This window comes from Bubalus kerabau, chromosome 11 (genome assembly GCF_029407905.1).
Source record: "Bubalus kerabau isolate K-KA32 ecotype Philippines breed swamp buffalo chromosome 11, PCC_UOA_SB_1v2, whole genome shotgun sequence".
Lineage (NCBI taxonomy): Eukaryota > Metazoa > Chordata > Mammalia > Artiodactyla > Bovidae > Bubalus > Bubalus kerabau.
In genome coordinates, this window is record NC_073634.1 from 33,004,162 (window position 1) to 33,027,946 (window position 23,785).

The 23,785-nt window shown below is 37.6% G+C and overlaps 1 protein-coding gene across 4 annotated transcripts in view; it reads right to left on the bottom strand.

The window, feature by feature from the left end:
* FBXO11 (F-box protein 11) overlaps nt 1-23,785 on the bottom strand; it is a 110,638-nt gene that overhangs the window by 76,133 nt on the left and 10,720 nt on the right. The window contains exon 1 of one of the 4 annotated variants that reach the window (XM_055540033.1): nt 15,718-17,369. The exons of the other annotated variants lie outside the window; for them this stretch is intronic. The gene's annotated coding sequence lies outside the window, so the exon portion shown is untranslated. Of the gene's footprint in view, nt 1-15,717; nt 17,370-23,785 lie in introns of those variants that run through there. 4 annotated transcript variants of the gene reach the window in all.

Sequence of the window (23,785 nt, forward strand, 5' to 3'; positions counted from 1 at the left end):
TAGGTTGGTCATAACTTTCCTTCCAAGGAGTAAGCGTCTTTTAATTTCATGGCTGCAATCACCATCTACAGTGATTTTGGAGCCCCCAAAAATAAAGTCAGCCAGTGTTTCCACTGTTTCCACATCTACTTCCCACGAAGTGATGGGACCAGATACCATGATCTTAGTTTTCTGAACGTTCAGCTTTAAGACTGCTCAAAAAAAAAGAAAATAAACAACTAAAATTAGTCCACCTAATTCTGATGGCATACTGAAAGTTAAGCTTTCTTCACTTTTTAGTTCTGCTGGACTGGAAGCCATAGGTTTTACCCCTCTTTTTCAGAGGTACTCCTAAAAGTTAAAAAAGAAATAAAAGGAGCAACAGCAAATAGTATTGAGTGCTTATATGTACTAAGTAGTGTTCTAATGTGAAGTGAAAGTTGCTCAGTCGTGTCTGACTCTTTGCGACCCACGGACTATACAGTCCATGGAATTCTCCAGGCCATGGAGTGGGTAGGCCATTCCCTTCTCCAGGAAATCTTCCCAACCCAGGGATTGAACCCAGGTCTCCCGCATTGCAGGCGGATTCTTAACCAGCTGAGCTACCAAGAAAAGCCCAGTGTACCAAAAGTTTTATATATATTTCACTTAACTCTCCACAACATTATGAGGAAATACTGGGTTGCCCAAAAAGTTTGTTTGGACATCAGAAAAACCCAAGCAAGCTTTTTGGTCAACCCAATATTACTTATTGTCATTTTTATAGATAAGAAAATTTAGGCAAAGGAAGGTGAAGTAACCTTAATATCACACAGCCAGTCAAAGATCCTATAGTCAGAGGAGCCTGGTGTGCTACACAGTCCATGGGGTCACAAAGAGTTGGACACGACTGAGCGACTAAGCACATACACAGTGAAAGATAAGCTAGAATTTCATCCAAGTTGTCTGCAGAGCCACAAGAACAGCTATTCATTTGTTAAGGTGCCCTGAAGTTTTTCAGTAACTCTGTACTCACTTCTTGTGAACAAGTATAGTAGCATTCTAGGCTCAATGTAATCCTCTTTCTTCCAACTTTCTATTTTCTAGTATTGATATTTTGTTGGTTTTACCTTAAAAAAATATTAAAAAATTAACAATCAATAGTCAACCTAATTAACACACTTCACAGATTCTTTGCTCACAATGTATTCTTTTATCCAATTCCTCCCTCTAGTTTACTATTCTTTCTGCCCAAGAACATCACTTTGGTTTTTGCATCAAGGTTTTTTATTTATTTTTTAGTTAAAGGATACTGCATCAAGTTTTTTAAGTGATAAACTCAGTTTCTGTGTAAATACTCATGTTGGGTCTCATTATTGATGATATTTTAAATAGGTATAGAAGTCAAGATTTAACAGTTATATTCCCTGTACATTTTGAGGAAAATGTGCCCCATTTTCTTCCGGAAATTATTGTTCTGATAAATATACTATTCAGTTCAGTTCAGTCGCTCAGTCATGTTGAACTCTTTGCTACCCCATGAATCACAGCACGCCAGGCCTCCCTGTCCATCACCAACTCCCGGAGTTCACTCAGACTCACGTCCATTGAGTCAGTGATGCCATACAGCCATCTTATCCTCTGTTGTCCCCTTTTCCTCCTGCCCCCAATCCCTCCCAGCATCAGGGTCTTTTCCAATGAGTCAACTCTTTGCATGAGGTGGCCAAAGTACTGGACTTTCAGCTTTAGCATCATTCCTTCCAAAGAACTCCCAGGGCTGGTCTCCTTCAGAATGGACTGGTTGGATCTCCTTGCAGTCCAAGGGTCTCTCAAGAGTCTTCTCCAACACCACAGTTCAAAAGCATCAATTCTTCGGTGCTCAGCCTTCTTCACAGTCCAACTCTCACATCCATACATGACCATAGGAAAAACCATAACCTTGACCAGACAGACCTTAGTTGGCAAAGTAATGTCTCTGCTTTTGAATATGCTATCTAGGTTGGTCATAACTTTTCTTCCAAGGAGTAAGCGTCTTTTAATTTCATGGCTGCAGTCACCATCTTAGTATGACTGATATTTTGGTGCAGGTACTCTTTTTTTCATCCTTTTTATTAAAAACTATTTTTTTGTTGTTGTTCTGCAATTTCACTATTGAGCATTTAGAAGCTGACTTTTTGGAGTACTTATCCTGCTAAGTAACTGTTAATTAATATACAAGTTCAGTGTGAAAACTTAGATTTTACTTCAATTCTAGTAACTAATCATCTCATTAAATATTATTTCTCTACTATTTTAACTAATCTCTTCTAAAACTTCTTTTGGACAGATGTTTAAATCTTTTGACCAATCCTCTAATTTTTTCCCTTCATTATTGCTAACTTTTTTGGGTGAATTCCTCAATATTATGCTTCAAAATCACTAATTCTTTTATTGTGTTCAATATAATACATCTCATCTACTAAGTTAAATCATTTCTAGTGCTCAGTTTTTACATCTATTTGTTAATCTGTTGTCGTCATTTACTGGTTAAGTCGTGTCTGGCTATTTGCAACTCCATTTGCTTGGTGGGAAAAAAGGCGATCACAGTACAGTGTTTATAGTCTATTTCCTTTTGTGCTGGAGTAGAGGAATAATTTATATTCTCATTCAAGTAAATCCTTAGTTTGTGAAGAACAATCTTCAGATAACTAAATATATTTAAGATTCTCAGGGAGATAAAGGAATAAATAATATCCTGTAGCCTGCCAGGCTTCTCTGTCCATGGAATTTTCCAGGCAAGAACACTGGAGTAGGCTGTCATTTCCTTCTCCAGGGGATCTTCTCAACCCAGGGATTGAACTTGTGTCTCCTGCACTGGCAGGATTCTTTACCACTGAGAAACCAAGGAAGGCCAAACTGGCATTTACTTAATTTTGGTTTTCTTTTATGGATATTACTTATTCCTTTATCTCCCTGAGAATCTTAAATATATTTAGTTATCTGACAATAGTCTGTGAAGAACAATTTACTTGACAGAATATCAACTATTCCCTTACTCCAGACAAAAGGAAATAGACCATAAACACTGTACTGTGATCTTTTCTCCCACCAAGCAAAGAAATCTTGAAGATATTTCTCTATCAATACACAGAGTGTCTTCTTTCCCTGTTTTTTTTTTTTTTTTTTAGTAAAGGTGTTGACCTGTCTTTTTTTAGGGTCACTTTTTCCTGTGTGTTTTTGAATTTTTGTTTGCAGGTTCATAACAAGTTAAAGTTGCATGTGTATATATGGTAGAGGAACACAGGGGTGCTGGTGGGTATGTTTACACGTGTGTACCTCACCTTAACAGTTTTTGATTTGCTGGCACCTCTCACTCAAGTCTCCCACTCCAATGAAGTTTGTTAATTGCTGCAGATGGGCTCTTCCTGAATATCCAGTCACTACATCATGAGCAGGTTGGCTCAGATCTTATCTAGGAGACTTTCACTGCTTCCTTCCACTACTATGGATGTATAATTTATATAAGCCTATAAGCTCCTTCTTGACTCAGCCCCGTAGTTTCTTGAATAGTAAGCAAACAAGTAGTGTACCTCCTTTATCCAACCTGCACACCAATATAGCTTTGGTCTCCATCCTGAAAGAAAAGAACTTTCAGAGCATCTGCCTGCTTCTAAACCAGATTTAGGTAGACTCATGTATTTAGTCCCTACTTAACACACTGTTTTTTATTCTTTTAAGTCCAAAGATGTTTCTATTTTATCAAAAATAAATGTACTTTTATTCTGAGAGACAGTGCCCAACTGAATTCCAGAGGATATCTTAATTTTATCCTCAACAGTCATTTATGACAAAGCACCATGAGGATGTTATCTAACTTTTAGGTTTTTGCCTAATAGGTGTTTTGGTTTGAATTTCTCTTACTTTGAATGAGGTTATATTAGCAGCTTCTCAGATGCTCACAAGCTATTTGCATTTAATTTTCTGTGAATTATCTATTCACATCTTTGCCCCCATTTTTTATTAGATTGCAGGACTTTTTAAACTGAGTTTACAGGATTTATACACAAGAACACCCTTTGTGATATGAACTGCAGATAAGTTTTGCTAGTTATTAATCTGTATTCTGACTAGTTGTATTATGACAGATTTTGGCATTCTGAGTGCTGTTTTAAAAAATTGTGGTAAACAAAACACATAAACATCATCTAAGACACTTTTAAGTGCATAGTGTAATAGTGTTAACCATATGCACAATGTTGTGCAATGGATCTCTACAACTTTTTCATCATGCAAAAAGGAAACTCTATACCCAATGATATCAAGAAAATTAGAGATACCAAGGGAACTTTTCATGCAAAGATGGGCACAATAAAGGACAGAAATGGTATGGACCTAACAGAAGCAGAAGATATTAAGAAGAGGTGGCAAGAATACACAGAAGAACTATACAAAAAAGATCTTCATGACCCAGATAACCACAATGGTGTTACTCACCTAGAGCCAGACATCCTGGAATGTGAAGTCAAGTGGGCCTTAGAAAGCATCACTATGAACAAAACTGGTGGAGGTGATGGAATTCCAGTTGAGCTATTTCAAATCCTGAAAGATGATGCTGTGAAAGTGCTGCACTCAATATGCCAGCAAATTTGGAAAATTCAGCAGTGGCCACAGGACTGGAAAAGGTCAGTTTTCATTCCAATCCCAAAGAAAGGCAATGCCAAAGAATGCTCAAACTACTGCACAACTGCACTCATCTCACATGCTAGCAAAGAAATGCTCAAAATTCTCCAGGCCAGGCTTCAATAGTACATGAACCGTGAACTTCCAGATGTTCAAGCTGATTTTAGAAAAAGCAGAGGAACCAGAGATCAAATTGCCAACATCCACTGGATCATCGCAAAAGCAAGAGAGTTTCAGAAAAACATCTACTTCTGCTTTTATGACCATGCCAAAGTCTTTGACTGTGTGGATCACAACAAACTGGAAAATTCTGAAAGAGATGGGAATACCAGACCACCTGACCTGCCTCCTGAGAAATCTGTATGCAGGTCAAGAAGCAACAGTTAGAACCAGACATGGAACAGACTGATTCCAAATCAGGAAAGGCTGTATACAATCACCCTGCTTATTTAACTTCTATGCAGAGTACATCATGTGAAATGCCAGGCTGGATGAAGTACAAGCTGGAATCAAGATTGCTGGGAGAAATATCAGTAACCTCAGATATGCAGCTGACACCACACTTACGGCAGAAAGTGAAGAACTGAAGAGCCTCTTGATGAAAGTGAAAGAGGAGAGTGAAAAAGTTGTCTTAAAACTCAACATTCAGAAAACTAAGATCATGGCATCCGGTCCCATCACTTCATGGCAAATAAATGGGGAAACAGTGGAAAGAATGGCTGACTTTTTGAGGTTCCAAAATCAGTGCAGATGGTGACCACAGCCATGAAATTAAAAGATGTTTGCTCCTTGGAAGAAAAGTTATGACCAACCTAGACAGCCTATTATAAAGCACAGACATTACTTTGCCAACAAAGGTCTGTCTAGTCAAAGCTATGATTTTTCCAGTCGTCATGTATGGATGTGAGAGTTGGACTATAAAGAAAGCTGAGTGCCAAAGAATTGATGCTTTTGAACTGTGGTGCTGGAGAAGACTCTTGAGAGTCCCTCGGATAACAAGGAGATCCGACCAGTCTATCCTAAATGAAATCAGTCCTGAATATTCATTGGAAGAACTGATGCTGAAGCTGAAAATCCAATCCTTTGGCCACCTGATGTGAAGAACTGACTCATTTGAAAAGACCCTGATGCTGGGAAAGATGGAAGGCGGGAGGAGAAGGGGACGATAGAAGATGAGATGGTTAGATGGCAAAACTGACTCTGGATATGAGTTTAAGTAAACTCTGGGAGTTGGTGATGGACAGGGAGGCCTGGAATGCTGCAGTCCATGGGGTCGCAAAGAGTCGGACACGACTGAGCGACTGAACTGAACTGATACCCAGTGAAAAACAACTTTCCTTTTTCCTCCCCACTTAGTTCCTGGCAACCACTATTCTACTTTCTAAGAGTTTGACTAGTTTAAGATACCTCATTTAAGTAGAATTATGTAGTATTTGTGACTGGTTTATTCCACCCAGCATAATCTCCTCAAGGTTTATCCATGCTTACCATGTGACAGGATTTTTAAGGCTGAACATAATTTCAATGCTGGGAAGGATTGGGGGCAGGAGGAGAAGGGGACAACAGAGGATGAGATGGCTGGAGGGCATCACCAACTCAATGGACATGGGTTTGCGTACACTCCGGGAGTTGGTGATGGACAGGGAGGCCTGGCGTGCTGCAATTCATGGGGTCGCAAAGAGTCAGACACGACTTAGCGACTGAACTGAACTGATAATTTCATTGTAAATATACATATCACGTTTTTATCCATTCAGAGACTGCTTTTTTAATGCAGTAAAAATTACCCATTATTTTATGAATTCTGGATTTAATTTAGTCTTCCGCACATCAAAAGTGTAAAGACTTTTTTAATGCTTTCTTCTATTACTTTCATGGCTTTATTTTTCATTGATCCATTTGGTATATGGGTGAAATTTACAGATTGAAGTTCTTTCAAACAGCTAACCAGCTGTCCCTAGTTAACTGTTTATTTTTTCCCACAGATTTGAGATGTCACTTTTATATTCTCACATGTATTTCAAAGTATTTCTGGACTTACTATTCTGCTGCACTGACCCATGTATGTTTGTTCATTGGTACCATGCCTGTTTTGTGCATTTTACCTTTATACCTTAATTTCTGGAAAGACAAGTTCTCCCTCAGTTCTCTTAAGTTTTTCAGCTCTCCCGGCTACTCCTGCAATATTTTTCCTTATTAACTTTGGAATCATCATGTCTTGGATTCATTTTGATATTTGGCAAATCTAATACAGTTATGTTAAGTTTAAAAATAAAATAAAATTAAAAAAAAACTATGAAAAACAAACAAACAAACAAACAAAAAAAAAACAAAAAACTAGTTGACAAAGTACTTCAGTGGGAACTGTGACAATGTTATCCTTTCTATCCAGAAAAGATGATATGTCTTTTTATTTAAGGTTTGTTTTGTGTCTTTCAATTACGTATTTCCAACTACTGACATGTTTCCACTTTTCCTTGTATTTTCTATAATTTCGGCTTAACCTAGGCTGCTATTTTAGTTGATATACAGATAGTCACGTCTCTTAAACTTTCACTCCACTGTCTGAGAAATTGTATTCTTCACCTATTTCTTTTTACTATGAACTCCACCTTGTATGTTACGATCATGACATCCCTAAATTTCTTTCACTTTGCCATCTTAAGCTTTCACAATCATTTTCTTGCAGACAAACCACAGAATTCGTTTTGCTCTGAATCTAACTGGAAACTTTTTCCTTCAAAGGTGGGATAAAGTCTACTTGTATTCTTTTATATAAAAGATGTCTGGTCTTAGTACTGCTATGTTTTGTTACATGTGTGGCTGTATATGAATATTCTTTCAACAGATGATGTTTTCTTTTAGATAGGTTTCCAGTTCTTTCAAATTTTAGTAAGGTTTTTTTTTGTTGTTGTTCTAGTGATTAACTCTCATATTATTGACTTAGAATTCCACTAGATTATTTTTTAAGATACCTGTTAATTCCTTAATATGAACAATGTTAAAATGAACATGTTTCCTCTTCCTCTCCTTACTTAATTCAATCAGTAGCATTACCTTTATGGTTTCCTTTGAAGTGTTAAACATGTTTATACTTCCATTACTTGATTTGTGACCTTGAATACAGTTTTTGACTACCAGTAATTACAATGAGGTAATCTATACACTTTCTTCTCTCAAATTTTATTAGTTTTCATCATTTCTACATCATCAAGGTATATAACATTATGTTCCATCATCATAATCTCTACATTTGTTTTAGTCTTTAGGGTTATAAAATCTTTCTCTCTCTATACACACACACACACACACACACACACACACACACACACACACACACACACACACATATATATTCAATGATTACAACAAATTCTTTTCTCAGATAGCTCTTGGCTGGCTGAAGTTTATACTTTAACAGTTTCCTCAAGAAGGGCTCATATATATACAGCATTCTCTGAGTTCTGTTTATACCTTTCATACTTGAAGAATGGCATAACTGGATATGAAATCTTTGGCTCTCGATTTACTTCCTTACTTTGTAAACACTGCTTTAACATCTTCTGGTATGGAATGTTATACAGAAATCTGAGGCCAGCCCAACTATCAACCCCTTGGAAAGAACTTTGTAGGGAGAAAGATGAGGGTGGTTGGCTGCCCAAAGGAATCTTTATGACCACTCTGGTCAGTTTACCCTGGCACAAGTACCCCTTTCAAGAGAAAAATTTCAGTTTCAGTTAAGTTTTAATTGTACTTAAAACAATTTGTTCTGATGCACCATTCTGGTTTCCTTACCAAAGAGTAAGAGTCGAAAGACTCCTTCTTTGATGCTAGAGAGAAAAGCTGATTCGGGTGCATACTGCTCCATGTAAATGTAGCTCTACCTTTTCTTCTGTTCTGAATCAAACTAGGTATTTCTGGCACCAACCCTGTTACTACAAGCAAGAGATTTAGCCTTTGAACTTCTAGGTGAACCCTTAAACTTCAATAAATATTTTTAAGTTCACAACTTCTGCTCCTTCTCAAGATGCTTTTGACAGCCTTTAAATATAATTTGGAGTCTACATGCTGTCTTTCAGTTCACTGAAAATGGAAGTTCAGTTATTTTCCTTATTTTTAAATTTTATGACTTCTATGGGAGAAAGACGTAGAATTATGTAGTTATTATCACGCCAAAACTCTGACTATTAACTACATGTGCACGTTTAATCTGTCATTATTATCTTCTTCCTTTGGAGAAGGAAACGGCAACCCACTCCAGTACTCCTGTCTGGAGAATTCCATGGACAGAGGAGCCAGGCAGGCTACAGTCCATGACATCCCAAAGAGTCGGACACATCTGTGTGAGTTTCACAGCTGTCTTTGGAAAGGTGAGGAATCTCAATGTTGGAACTCATAGGGCCCATCCTGATAAGATTTCTCCTTACAGTGTAACTTACAATAGAGAAAAACTAGAAGTGTGTGGATCACAACAAACTGTGGAAAATTCTTAAAAATATGGGAATACCAGACCACCTGACCTGCCTCCTGAGAAATCTGTGTGCAGGTCAAGAAGCAACAGTTAGAACTGGACATGGAACAACAGACTGGTTCCAAATTGGGAAAGGTTGTATACTGTCACCCTGCTTCTTTAATTTCTATGTAGAGTACATCATGCGAAATGCCAGGCTGAAGGAAAACACAAGCTGGAATCAAGATTACTGGGAGAAATATCAATAACCTCAGATATGCAGATGACACCACCCTTATGGCAGAAAGCGAAGAGGAACTAAAGAGTCTCTTGATGAAGGGCAAAAAGGAGAGTGAAAAAGCTGGATTAAAACTCAAGATTCAAAAAACTAAGATCACATCACTTCATGGCAAATAGATAGGGAAACAATGGAAAAAGTGACAGACTTATTTTCTTGGGTTCCAAAAATCACTGCAGGTGGTGACTGCAGCCATGAAATTAAAAGATGCTTGTTCCTTGGAAGAAAAGCTATGACAAACCTAGACAGCGTATTAAAAAGCAGAGACATTACTTCGGTGACAAAGATCCATATAGTCAAAGCTATGGTTTTTCCAGTAGTCGTGTATGGATGTAAGAGTTGGACAATAAAGAAGGCTGAGTGTCAAAGAACTGATGCTTTTGAACTGTTGTTCTGGAGAAGATTCTTAAGAGTCCCTCGGATAGCAAGTAGATCAAACCAGTCAATCTTAAAGGAAATCAACCCTGAATATTCACTGGAAGGACTGGTGCTGAAGCTGCAATACTCTGGCCACCTGATGCAAAGAACTGACTCATTAGAAAAGACCCTGATGCTAGGAAAGACTGAAGGCAGGAGGAGACGGGGAAAAAAGAGGACGAGATACTTGGATGGCATCACCAACTCAATGGACAGGAGTTTGACCAAAGAGAGATGGTGAAGGACAGGGAAGCCTGGCGTGCTACAGTCCATGGGGTGAGAGAGTCAGATGCTACTGAGAGACTGAACAACAAAAAAGTAACCTAACAATAAAGGAATGATAAAATAAATTCCAGGATACATAAAACATATCATGCAGGACTTCCTTGTTGGTCCAGTGGTTAAGAATCCACCTTCCAATGCAGGGGACATGGGTTTGATCCCTGGTCCAGGAGGATTCCACATGCCATGGGGCAACTAAGCCCATATGCCACAACTACTGAGCCCGTGTTCTAGAAATCACAAGCCACAAAATCTGAAGCCCGAGTACGCTAGAACCTGTGCTCTGCAACAAGAGCTCAGTTCAGTTGCTCAGTTGTGTTCAACTCTTTGCAACCCCATGAACCATAACACGCCAGGCCTCCCTGTCTATCACCAACTGCCAGAGCCTACCCAAACCCATATCCATTGAGTCGGTGATGCCATCCAACCATCTCATCCTCTGTCGTCCCCTTCTCCTCCTGCCCTCAATCTTTCCCAGCATCAGTTCAGTTCAGTTGCTCAGCTGTGTCTTGACTCTTTGCAACCCTATGAACCGCAGCACACCAGGCCTCCTTGTCCATCACCAACTTCTGGAGTTCACCCAAACTCACGTCCATTGAGTCAGTGATGCCATCTAACCATCTCATCCTCTGTCGTCTCCTTCTCCTCCTGCCTTCAATCTTTCCCAACATCAGGATCTTTTCAAATGAGTCAGCTCTTCACATCAGGCAACCAAAATACTGGAGTTCCAGCTTCAACATCAGTCCTTCCAATGAACACCCAGGACTGATCTCCTTTAGGATGGACTGGTTGGATCTCCTTGCAGTCCAAGGGACTCACAAGAGTCTTCTCCAACACCACTATTCAAAAGCACCAATTCTTCTGTGCTCAGCTTTCTTTATAGTCCAACTCTCACATCCATACGTGACTACTGGAAAAACCAGAGCCTTGACTAGATGAACCTTTGTTGGCAAAGTAATGTTTCTGCTTTTGAATATGCTATCTAGGCTGGTCGTAACTTTTCTTCCAAGGAGTAAGCGTCTTTTAATTTCATGGCTGCAGTTGCCATCTGCAGTGATTTTGAAGCCCCCCAAAATAAGGTCAGCCACTGTTTCCACTGTTTCCCCATCTATCTGCCATGAAATGAAGGGGCCAGATGCCATGATCTTAGTTTTCTTAATGTTGAGCTTTAAGCCAATTTTTTCACTCTCTTCTTTCACTTTCATCAAGAGGCTCTTTAGTTTTTCTTCACTTTCTGCCATAAGGGTGGTGTCATCTGCATATGTGAAGTTATTGATATTTCTCCCAGCAATCTTGATTCCAGCTTGTGCTTCTTCCAGCCCAGCATTTCTCATGATGTACTCTGCATATAAGTTAATTAAGCAGGGTGACAATACACAGCCTTGACATACTCCTTTTCCTATTTGGAACCTGTCTGTTGCTCCATGTCCAGTGCTAACTGTTGCTTCCTGACCTGCATACAGGTTTCTCAAGAGGCAGGTCAGGTGGTCTGGTATTCCCATCTCTTTCAGAATTTTCCACAGTTTATTGTGATCCACACAGTCAAAGGCTTTTTGGCATAGTCAATAAAGCAGAAATAGGTGTTTTTCTGGAACTCTCTTGCTTTTTCGATGATCCAGCAAATATCGGATCCAGTCAAACTGGAAGTGGTCAAACAGGAGATGCCAAGAGTGAACGTCCACATTCCAGGAATCAGCGAACTAAGATGGACTGGAATGGGTGAATTTAACTCAGATGACCCTTATATCTACTACTGTGGGCAAGAATCCCTAAGGAAAATACAGTAGCCATCAGTCAACAAAAGGGTTCAAAATGCAGTACTTGGATGCAATCTCAAAAACGACAGAATGATCTCTGTTTGTTTCCAAGGCAAACCATTCAATATGATGGTAATCGAAGTCTATGCCCCAACCAGTAACGCTGAAGAAGCTGAAGTTGAACGGTTCTATGAAGACCTACAAGACCTTTTAGAACTAACACCCCCAAAAGATAACCTTTTCATTACAGGGGACTGGAATACAAAAGTAGGAAGTCAAGAAACACCTGGAGTAACAGGCAAATTTGGCCTTGGAGTACAGAATGTAGCAGAGCAAAGGCTAATAAAGAGTTTTGCCAAGAGAACGTACTGGTCATAGCAAACACCATCTTCCAACAACACAGAGAAGACTCTACACATGGACATTACCCGATGGTCAACCCCAAAATCAGACTGATTATATTCTTTGCAGCCAAAGATGGAGAAGCTCTATACAGTAAGCAAAAACAAGACTGGGAGCTGACTGTGGCTCAGATCATGAAGTCCTTATTGCCAAATTCAGACTTAAATTGAAGAAAGTGGGGAAAACCACTAGACCATTCAGGTATGACCTAAATCGAGAAAAGCAACCTCAGTGAGATGCCCACACATTTCAACTAGAGAATGGACTCTGCTCTTCGCAACTAGTGAAAGTCCTTGCACAGCAACAAAGACTCAGTATGGCCAAATATAAATAAAAAAGTTTTAAAAATGCTGCCACTGATATCCATTTTCAAAGAATACATACATACATGCATATATATTTATATTAGGAAAATAATGTTAATAATGTTAAATAAGAGAGAATACAAAATTGTATATAGAACGATTCCAATGAAAATATTACATGATACTACATATATTTCTACATCTTATTATATTTATAGCAAATAAAAAGAAATGTTTAAGTTTTCTCTAGGTTTTTTTTTTTTAATTTAACATTTACTTATTTACTTGACTGTGCTGGGTCTCAGTTGCAGCATGTGGGTCTTTAGTTGTGGCATGTGAACTCTTCCTTGTGGCATGCAGGACCTAGTTCCCTGACCAGGGATCAAACCTGGGCCCCCTGCATTGGGAGCAAACATTCTTAGCCACTGGATCACCAGGGAAGTTTCCTCTAGGGTGCTTGTTGCTAATTTTCCATTTCTCTTTATGCTTTTCTGAATTTCAAAGTTTTCTTGGGAAATGCCAATTATTCATTACTCCTTGCCTTCTAAAAGCAGGTAAATGCAATTAGTAATCATTTTTATGTAACAAATATTTCCTAGAAATGTGTTTTTGAAAAGTTATACATGGGAGATAATGATTACTGATATAGTATAATATAGTAATTCAACCTTTATTCAGGCTGTTTAATCAGAAAGACATGGATTCTAACTCTATGGTTGCCATTTACTCGGTCCTGGGAGTTAAATTTGCTAAACTTCTGTTTTCTCAAATGTAAAACAGGTATATTGTCCATATGATGGAAACTGTTGTTAAGAATAAAATCAGCACTTAGTGTCTACTTGAAATAAAGTGATCAATAAATGATGCCTATTAACATTACAACTGTGACAAGTGTGAAAATGTTAGTCGCCTAGATGTGTCTGACTCTGTGCGACCCCATGGACTGTAGCCAGTCAGACTCCTTTGTCCATGGGGATTCTCCAGACAGGAAAACTGGAGTGGGGTGCCATTCCCTCCTCCAGGGGTCCTTCCTGACCCAGGAAATCAAACCCAGGTTTCCTGCATTGTAAGTAGATTCTTTACTGTCTGAGCTACCAGGGAAGCCCTATTATAATGAGAATTGTACACAGTTTCTATTGTGTACTACAAATCTGTTCACTGATATTAGACATTTTTTGTAAGGAAAATACATTCTGGTGATTTTTCAGAAACTTTGCCAAACAGTATTAGCAAAACATTCAGAGTGTAGAACAAGATAAGATAAGCTTACTACATAAAATATTATCAAATCTTTACTCATATTCCTTCACACATTAAGCATAAATGGACCTACCAACAATTGTAAATGACTCTGGGATATGAGAAGCTACCAAGAAGGCATTGAGGTAAAAAGGAAGTGATCAAATTACGTATTACAAGCAACAACTGAGTTCAAAATTTTATAGCTGTGTGTGTGTGTCTGTCTGTGAGATTAGCAATGCATGTGAGTCTGTCAAGAGACAAATCATATGGAAGAAAAATAGGCAACCAAAGTGTGAAAGACTGGGATAAAGGATTTAGATTAATTCACAGGTGGTAGAGGAGAGCCTTAGAGAGACGAAAGAGTGACTAGCCTCCTTATTGGAAAAGAAACACCAACATAAAGTAAACAGAGATGAACAGAGTATGCCGACCGAGTAAAAATCTCTGCCCTGGTAACTCTTCTATGCTGTTTGTCCAGCCCATTTCCTCTTACTAAGAATGTTATTTTTTCCTTTTTTTCTGTGACATACTCAATCCTCAAGATCTTGTTCAAGTACCCACTTTCTCTGAGAAGTCTTTACAAACCATTTTAGCCCTCAGACTAGTTTCCTTAATAGTGGGATTATTTTTTTTTAAACAAATTTGGTAACAGGAACTTAACAAAGTGTTGTGGATCTATTGTATATCAAAAAACAAACTTGCAGAAGAGTAAGATCAGATTTGTGGTTATCAGAGGTGAGGCACTGGGAAGGAGGAACTAGATGAAAGCAGTCAAAAGACATAAATTTTCAATTATAAAATAGATACTAGGGATGTAATATAAACATGATAAGTATACTACTGATCTATGTTATATATCAAAGTTAACAGTAAATCCCAAGAGATCTTATCACAAGGAAAAAATTTTTTCTATATCTTTAATTTTGTATCTTTATGAGATGATAGATATTCACAAAACTTATGATAATCATTTCATGGTATATGTAAGTCAAATCATTATGCTGTACATGTTAAACTTATATAGTGCTTCATGCCAACTTATCTCAATAAAACTGGAAGAAAAACAAGCAAATATCCCTTTGATTCAATAACTCCCTTACATGAACTGAAATTGTGACGTAAACATATAAAGACATTTGTACAAAGATGTTCACTGCAATTCTATCACAGCAAAAAAAAAAGTACCGAAATATTAATCAACAGAGATACATTTAATATAAATTGTGTATTCACATAACGGACTGTTCAACTAAAAAAGACTGAGACAACTGTTTATATTGTTATTAAAAAAAAAAAACAAACAAAACACCCAGGATATATTCAAGCAAAAAGAAAAACTTAATTTATAAAGTATTACATAGTGTGGTTTCTTTTTAATGAAAAGAGTGTGTGTATTTATATATACATGTGTTAAACAAATTTAAAAGTAAACACAAACATATACAAATAAAATTAATAGTTATCTCTGGGGAACAGAAGTACAAAGGAAAAGAACTGACTTTTTAAAGTTTCCTGTAATTCTGTATTAATTAATTCATTTAGGAATCATTTGAAAATTTCTCGAGTGCCAGACACTCATGATTTATACCACTCACTTGGCCCTTACACATTAAATGTCTTTTGAGGTATTTCATATTTGTTTATCCCACTGAGCCATAAACATGTTGAAGGCAAGCTTCCTTTCCCACAGCAACAACTATAAGCCTACATGTTTCCAGATATACGTACATGTGTAAGTATTTTTTACAAGGAATGAACAGGCCCTTATCAAATTTATGACAGTGGTTGTTTCTGAGAAGGGTGAGAGTGAGGAGGGGAATGGGATGGAAGGTATTTTTTTAAAAGAGGATTCAGTTCAATAAATTGTATTTTATCTCAAAAAATTTTTTTAAATAAAGACTCGTTTAGGGATATCCTAGGTGGTCCAGTGGATAAGTATTCGCCTACCACAAATTTGATCCCTGGTCCAGGAAGATTCCAGATGAATATACCACAACTACTGAGCCGCACTCTAGAGCTGGAGGGCTGCAACTTCTGAAGCCTGAGTGCCCAAGAGCCCGTACTCCACAAGAGAAGCCACCTCAATTAGAAGCTTGGGCACTGCAACCAGAGAAAGTCCGAGCACAGCAATGAAAAACCTAGTGCAGCCAAAAAAAAATAAATGAATAAAATGTTTCAAAAGACTCAAATACTGTATGGTAAATAAGTGTAAATTTTTTTTTCCAGTCTTTCTTTTGTGTTAACTTTGTTTTTAGCACCTCTCTTGCATAGAACTTTCAATTTATTTTGTATAGTCAATCTCCTGATGTTTCTTTAATGACTTTTGGCCTTGCTTACATGAAAAGTACTTTCTTCTTATTCTTCTATGGCTAAACAAAAACATTGAGCTCTTACTAGGAGGACATTATGCTAAGTGAAATAAGCTTGTTACAAAGGACAAATACTATTAAGTATCTAAAATAGTCAAACTCACAGAAGTAGAGAGTAGAAGGGCCAGGGGAAAGCGGAAACGGAGAGCTGCTACTCAGTGGGTATAAAGTTTCAATTATGAAAGATAAATTAAGTTCTCATCATCTGATATACAATATCTTGTCTATAGTTAACAATACTGTATTATGTACTTAAAATTTTGTTTAAAAAGTAGATCTCATGTTATACCTAATTAAAAAATATTTGCACTCTTTAATCATTTGGAATGTATTTCTTGTTACTGAATGATTTTCAGTATGAAATGAGTTAACTGAATGTTTTTCCAAAGGAATAATCAATAGTCTCAATATCATTTAGTAAACAGTAAATCGCTTCCTTATTGATCTGAAATACCACCAGTATTATAAACGGACACTTGAATTCAGTGGAAAAAAAAAAAACTCTACCTCTTCAAAAGCATTAACCAATTTTTATGCATCTGAAATTAATTACACTGGGAATCACCACATGAACCTGTCATCAATATGGTTTACCTTACACTGCATAGTAAAATTGCTTTTTTTCCCCAACCGGTCACAGCCAAAACAGAATTTAAAAAAAATTAAGTCAATCAGTAAGAAGTAAACCATAATTTTATTTGCATGTTCTTTTTAACTAAGTATTCAAAAACAAAAAATTAATTTGTTTAAGGAATTACAGAAAAGTTTATCAGATCAATAGATTCAACAAATCACTAAACTGAAAAATGAACAGAATGAAAATAAAATTCCAGAACAAGAACAGATACCACCTTCGGCACTGATTGGGGGTGAGGAAATCTGTGTTTTAATTCCAACCTGAACAAATGCAATAAACCTCAAGAATTGGCTCTATGGTTCAATTGCCAACATTCTATAATTTCTAATTTGCCATCTCTAAGATTTAATTAAAACACCTAATACTAACAGCCAAAGAAGTACCTAATCTTTAGTGAGATGTTATTTACACCAGTATAGGTCATTAATCTAACTTAATTTCATTTTCTCTAGCTATCTTCTGAGCACGCAGAAGAATAACTGAGCAACATTTTTAAGACTTTCAGTCACGTGAAAGTAATTTTTTTGTTTTTTTTTAAAGTGGAAGTATAGTTGATTTACAAGGTTGTGTTAGTTTCTGGTATACAACAAAGTGATTCAGTTTATATATAGATGTGGGTGTGCATATATCTTCTTTTTTATATTCTTTTCCATTATGGTCTACTACAGGATGTTGAATGTAGTTCCCTGTACTACACAGTAGGACCTGATATACAAAAAAAATAGATAAACCAGGTCCTACTGTGTAGTACAGGGAACTACATTCAACATCCTGTAGTAGACCATAATGGAAAAGAATATAAAAAAGAAGATATATGCACACCCACATCTATATATAAACTGAATCACTTTGTTGTATACCAGAAACTAACACAACCTTGTAAATCAACTATACTTCCACTTTAAAAAAAACAAAAAAATTACTTTCACGTGACTGAAAGTCTTAAAAATGTTGCTCAGTTATTCTTCTGCGTGCTCAGAAGATAGCTAGAGAAAATGAAATTAAGTTAGATTAATGACCTATACTGGTGTAAATAACATCTCACTAAAGATTAGGTACTTCTTTGGTGGAAAACTCAGCAGTGGCCACAGGACTGGAAAAGGTCAGTTTTCATTCCAATCCTAAAGAAAGGCAATGTCAAAGAATGCTCAAACTACCGCACAATTGCACTCATCTCACACGCTAGTAAAGTAATGCTCAAAATTCTCCAAGCCAGGCTTCAGCAACACGTGAACCGTGAACTTCCTGATGTTCAAGCTGGTTTTAGAAAAGGCAGAGGAACCATAGACCAAATTGCCAACATCTGCTGGATCATGGAAAAAGCAAGAGAGTTCCAGAAAAATATCTATATCTGCTTTACTGACTATGCCAAAGCCTTTGACTGTGTGGATCACAATAAACTGTGGAAAATTCTGAAAGAGATGGGAATACCAGACCACCTAATTTGCCTCTTGAGAAAACAGTATGCAGGTCAGGAAGCAACAGTTAGCACTGGACATGGAACAACAGACGGGTTCCAAATAGGAAAAGGAGTTCGTCAAGGCTGTATATTGTCACCCTGTTTATTTAACCTATATGCAGAGTACATCATGAGAAACGCTGGACTGGAAAAACACAAGATGGAATCAAGATTGCCGGGAGAAATATCAATAACCTCAGATATGCAGATGACACCACCCTTATGGCAAAAAGGGAAGAGGAACTCAAAAGCCTCTTGATGAAAGTGAAAGTGGAGAGCGAAAAAGTTGGCTTAAAGCTCAACATTCAGAAAACGAAGATCATGGCATCCAGTCCCATCACTTCATGGGAAATAGATGGGGAAACAGTGGAAACAGTGGCAGACTTGATTTTTCTGGGCTCCAAAATCACTACAGATGGTGACTGCAGCCATGAAATTAAAAGACGCTTACTCCTTGGAAGAAAAGTTATGACCAACCTAGATAGCATATTCAAAAGCAGAGACATTACTTTGCCAACAAAGGTTCGTCTAGTCAAGGCTATGGTTTTTCCTGTGGTCATGTACGCATGTGAGAGTTGGACTGTGAAGAAGGCTGAGCACCAAAGAATTGATGCTTTTGAACTGTGGTGTTGGAGAAGACTCGTGCGAGTCCCTTGGACTGCAAGGAGATCCAACCAGTCCCTTCTGAAGGAGATCAGCCCTGGGATTTCTTTGGAAGGAATGATGCTAAAGCTGAAACTCCAGTACTTTGGCCACTTCATGCGAAGTGTGTTGACTCACTGGAAAAGACTCTGATGCTGGGAGGGATTGGGGGCAAGAGGAGAAGGGGACGACAGAGGATGAGATGGCTGGATGGCATCACTGAGTCGACGGATGTAAGTCTCAGTGAACTCCGGGAGGTGGTGATGGACAGGGAGGCCTGGCGTGCTGCGATTCATGGGGTCGCAAAGAGTCGGACACGACTGAGCGACTGATCGGATCTGAATCTAAAACTCCTAATTTATCTTTCCCCTTTGGTAACCATAAATTTGTTTTCTATATCTGTGAGTCTGTTTTGTTAGCAAGTTCATGTGTGTCATATTTTAGATTCCACATATAAGTGATAACATATGGTATTTGTCTTTCTCTTACTTCACCTAGTATGATAATCTCCAGGTCCATTCATGTTGCTGCAAATGACATTATTTCATTCTTTTTTTTTAAATGTCTGAGTACTGTTCCATTGTGTATATATGCCACATCATCTTTACCCATTCATCTGCTGATGGTCATTTAGGGTGCTTCCTAGTCTTGGCTATTGCAAACAGTGCTGCTATGAACATTAGGGTGCAGGTGACTTTCAAAGTTTGTTTTCTCTGGATATATGCCCACAAGTGGGATTAGTGGATCATATAGCAACTCTATTTTTAGTTTTTTAAGGAACCTCCATACTGTTTTCCATAGTGGCTGCACCAATTTACATTCCTACCAAATGTGTAGGAGGGTTCCCTTTTCTCCACACCCTCTCCAGCGTTTGTTACATATAGATTTTTAAAATAATGACCATTTTGACTGGTATGAGATGGTATCTCATTGTTCTTTTGATTTGCATTTCTCTAATAAATACCAATATTGAGCATCATTTCATGTGCCTGTTGGCCACCTGTTTATCTCCTTTGGAGAAATGTCTGTTTAGGTCTTCTGCTCATTTTTTGATTTGGGTTGTTGTTGTTGTTATTGAGTTGTACGAGCTGTTGGTATATTTTGTAAATTAAGCCGTTGCTGGTTGCATTGTTTGCAAGCATTTTCTCCCAGTCTGTAGGTTGCCTTCTAGTTTTGTTTATGGTTTCTTTCACTGTGTAAAAGCTTCTCAGTTTGATTAGGTCCCATTTGTTTACTTTTGCTTTTATTTCTATTGCCTTGGGAGACTGGCCTAAGAAAACACTGGTACAATTTACGTCAGAAAAAGTTTTTTGCCCATGTCCTCTGTTTTATTGTGTCATGCCTCATATTTAAGTCTTTAACCCATTTTGAGTTTGTTTTTGTGTATGATGCAAGAGTGTTTTGACTTCACTAATTTTCATGCAGCTGTCTAGTGTTCCCAACACCACTTACTAAAGAGCCTTTTCTCTCCATTGTATATTCTTGCCTCTTTTGTTGAAGGTTAACTGATTGGTAGGTATGTGGGTTTATTTCTGGACTCTCAGTTTTGTTCCACCGATCCATGTATTTGTTTTTGTGCCAATACCATGCTGTTTTGATTCCTGTAGCTTTGCAGTATTGTCTGATGGCTGGGAGAATTATGCCTTCAGCTTTGTTCTTTTTCTTCAGGACTGCGTTAGTAATTCTGGGTCAGTTTACGGTTCCATGTAAGTTTTAGAATTATTTGTTCTAGTTCTGTGAAAAAGGCCAAGGGTAATTTGATAGGGATCACATTAAATCTGCAGATTGCTTTGGGTAGTATGGCCATTTTAACAATATTGATTCTTCCAATCCAAAAGCATGGGATATCTTCATTTCTTTGAATCATCCTCAGTTTCCTTTATCAATGTTACATAGTTCACAGCATCTAAGTCTTTCACCTTTCTTGATCAGGTTTAAAAGACAGTTTTTTACTTTCCCTGAAAGTAATTCTTAACTTACCATTTAGCTTGTTCCTCTTTAAGATAACACTTACATTTTCCTAATACATGTTTTTTTCCAACCATTCCAAAACTACGATGATACTATACCATGTGTTTACATGTGCACACATCCTTCAGGATGATTCATTCAACTATATACCAAATCACTTTCTGCTTAATTCTTCTGGCTCAATCCTTCTTGGTCACTACTCATTTTTTGGTTATTTCTACAAAGATTGAAGCCCATTTGTTTATTCCTTTTTTCTTAGACTACTCAAAATAATTTGACTTCTATTTTCGGTTTTTTAAGTACTCAATCTTATCACCTTTTAAGAACTCATCCATGAAGTTAATATGCTCAGTCACTTAAATCAGTGATTATGTGAACAAATTTGAGTCCAGGAGAGGGAAAGGAAATAGAACCATTTAGTAAGTATCTATTTGCAAATGTCTAGCACTATTTTAAAAAGTTGTAGATTCCAGACAATACAACTTTTAAAAAGTTCTCCCAACTGCCACAAAATCAGTATGACTCCTTCATAAAAGAATAAAATGTCTTATTTAAATCTGGCTCTGTTGTTCTTGTTCTCTCTTCACCTACCAAAAGTCACTAGTACAGAAAAATACTTTACATTTATCTGTACTCAGTTCTTCATAAAACCATGCTGATTATTACCTAGAATCTACATTTAATGACTGATTTGCCTTAAACCGTATTAGTGTGTGTTCATGTTCAGCTGTGTGCAATTCTTTGCAGTCCTATGGGCTGTAGCCCATCAGGCTCCTCTGTCCATGGGATTCTCCCAGCAAGAATACTGGAGTGGGTTGCTATTTCCTACCTCAGGAGATGTTCCTGATCCAGGGATTGAACCCAAGTTTCCTGCGTCTCTTTGCATTGGCAATCAGATTCTTTACCATTGAGCCACCTGGGAAGCCATAAACCATATGCTTCCCTGGTGGCTCAGAGGTTAAAGCGTCTGCCTGCAATGCGGGAGACCTGGGTTCAATCCCTGGGTCGGGAAGATCCCCTGGAGAAGGAAATGGCAACCCACTCCAGTATTCTTGCCTGGATAATCCCATGGACAGAGGAGCCTGGCGGGCTACAGTCTATGGGGTCTCAAAGAGTCAGACACAACTGAGCAACTTCACTTTCACTTCCAAGATCAGTCCTGGGTGTTCATTGGAGGGACTGATGTTGAGGCTGAAACTCCAATACTTTGGTCACCTGATGCGGACAGCTAACTCATTTGAAAAGACCCTGATGCTGGGAGGGATTGAGGGCAGGAGGAGAAGGGGACGACAGAGGATGAAATGGTTGAATGGCATCACCAACACAATGGACATGAGTTTGGGTGGACTCCAGGAGTTGGTGATGGACAGGGAGGCCTGGCATGCTGTGGTTCATGGGGTTGCAAAGAGTCGGACACGACTGAGCCACTGAACTGAACTATAAAAACAAAATTAAAAAGCCAAACAGTTCACCTCATTCAATGAAAGTTCTAGTGTATTTTGAGGAAAATGCTTGTTTTCTCCCGGTTTAAGTTTATAAAGACTCTATAAGATAATCAGAAGACTAGTCAGGTGAACGTTGAGATAAGTTAATTGTGAATTTAATTACTAAATTTAAACTTCAAAGGTCTGTATTTTTTGAAAGACATTGCCAGGTTTTTATTTATTCCCAAACTCAGTAGATCCCACAATCTAAAACTTCTTCGAATATAGTATCTTAGAAAGGAAAGGATGTGTTTTTTTAAAAAACTGGCAATGATGAAAGGATTTCCCATAGCAATTTCTGCTTGAACTTAATTAACTGATAACCATTAATTTCTTCAGCACTAATACCAGTTTTATGAAAAGAAAATATTCTCCCATATAAAATTATCAAATAGTCATGAACCCTTACCACCAGGGTACAAAACAAGCATCCATCTGTTGTGAACAATAATAAATCTTTTATTCACCTAATTATTCAGTTCATTTGTACACTAAATTTCCATCTTTCATCATTCAGTCAGGCATGCAATTAAAATTTTATTTTTATGTATTTACTACCATAATCTACTGTTACAGGCATCCTGGAAAGGCAGAATCGTTAGCTCAAACTTCCAAATATCAAATTTTGTTTTAAATTCTGAATTCTGACTTTCTGATCATCAGTTATCCTCATTTCTTATATATGACACAGTTATGCAACTATCCTAAAGTAATAACGAATATAAAACCCCAAAATGTCCATAAATAAGCATTTAAAACACACTTATAGCATTGAAAAATGTAGAGTTTTAAGCTTTTATTCACATTTAAAATGACCCACGTGGGGACTATGTCATCAAACCAAGTAGAATGACTTCACATCACAATTAGAACTACTAAATTCTTAAACACACACACACACTCCTCCCCCTTCCAGATACAGTCTTTGAAAAACAAAAAATTACAGGAAGAATTAAAATCATCATCTCACCCCCATCATCCTAAGACATTATTGTTAACATTTTACCAAACAATTTTAGACACTTCACAATATCGAGTACACATTCCCAGTTTCACTGTGTTTATGCATATGTTATCAAATTATGTCTATGATTGTTATGTGACATTTTTCTAGCCCTCTAAAACCAGACTTAACTTTACAGACTCAGATTAAATTCACTACCTCCAGATCTCCCAGCTCAGTTTTTCAGCATTAAAGACTTCAGCTAATAGGCTCTCAAACCAAATAACTCAGAAACAGAGAACAGGTTCCCTGTGAGAAACAGCAATAGAGATACTGAGACAGAATCAGAAAAATCCAATAAAGCATCCTTAGAGTTATAACTACTAGGTATGTGGGATTACAGATGCTATGAAAAACCTGAAAATGTTGTTTATTTCTGCAATTGAGCTTAAATTCTAGCAACATGATCTAACTTAACCTATTCTCAGTTTCTGGATGTAAGGGCAAAAC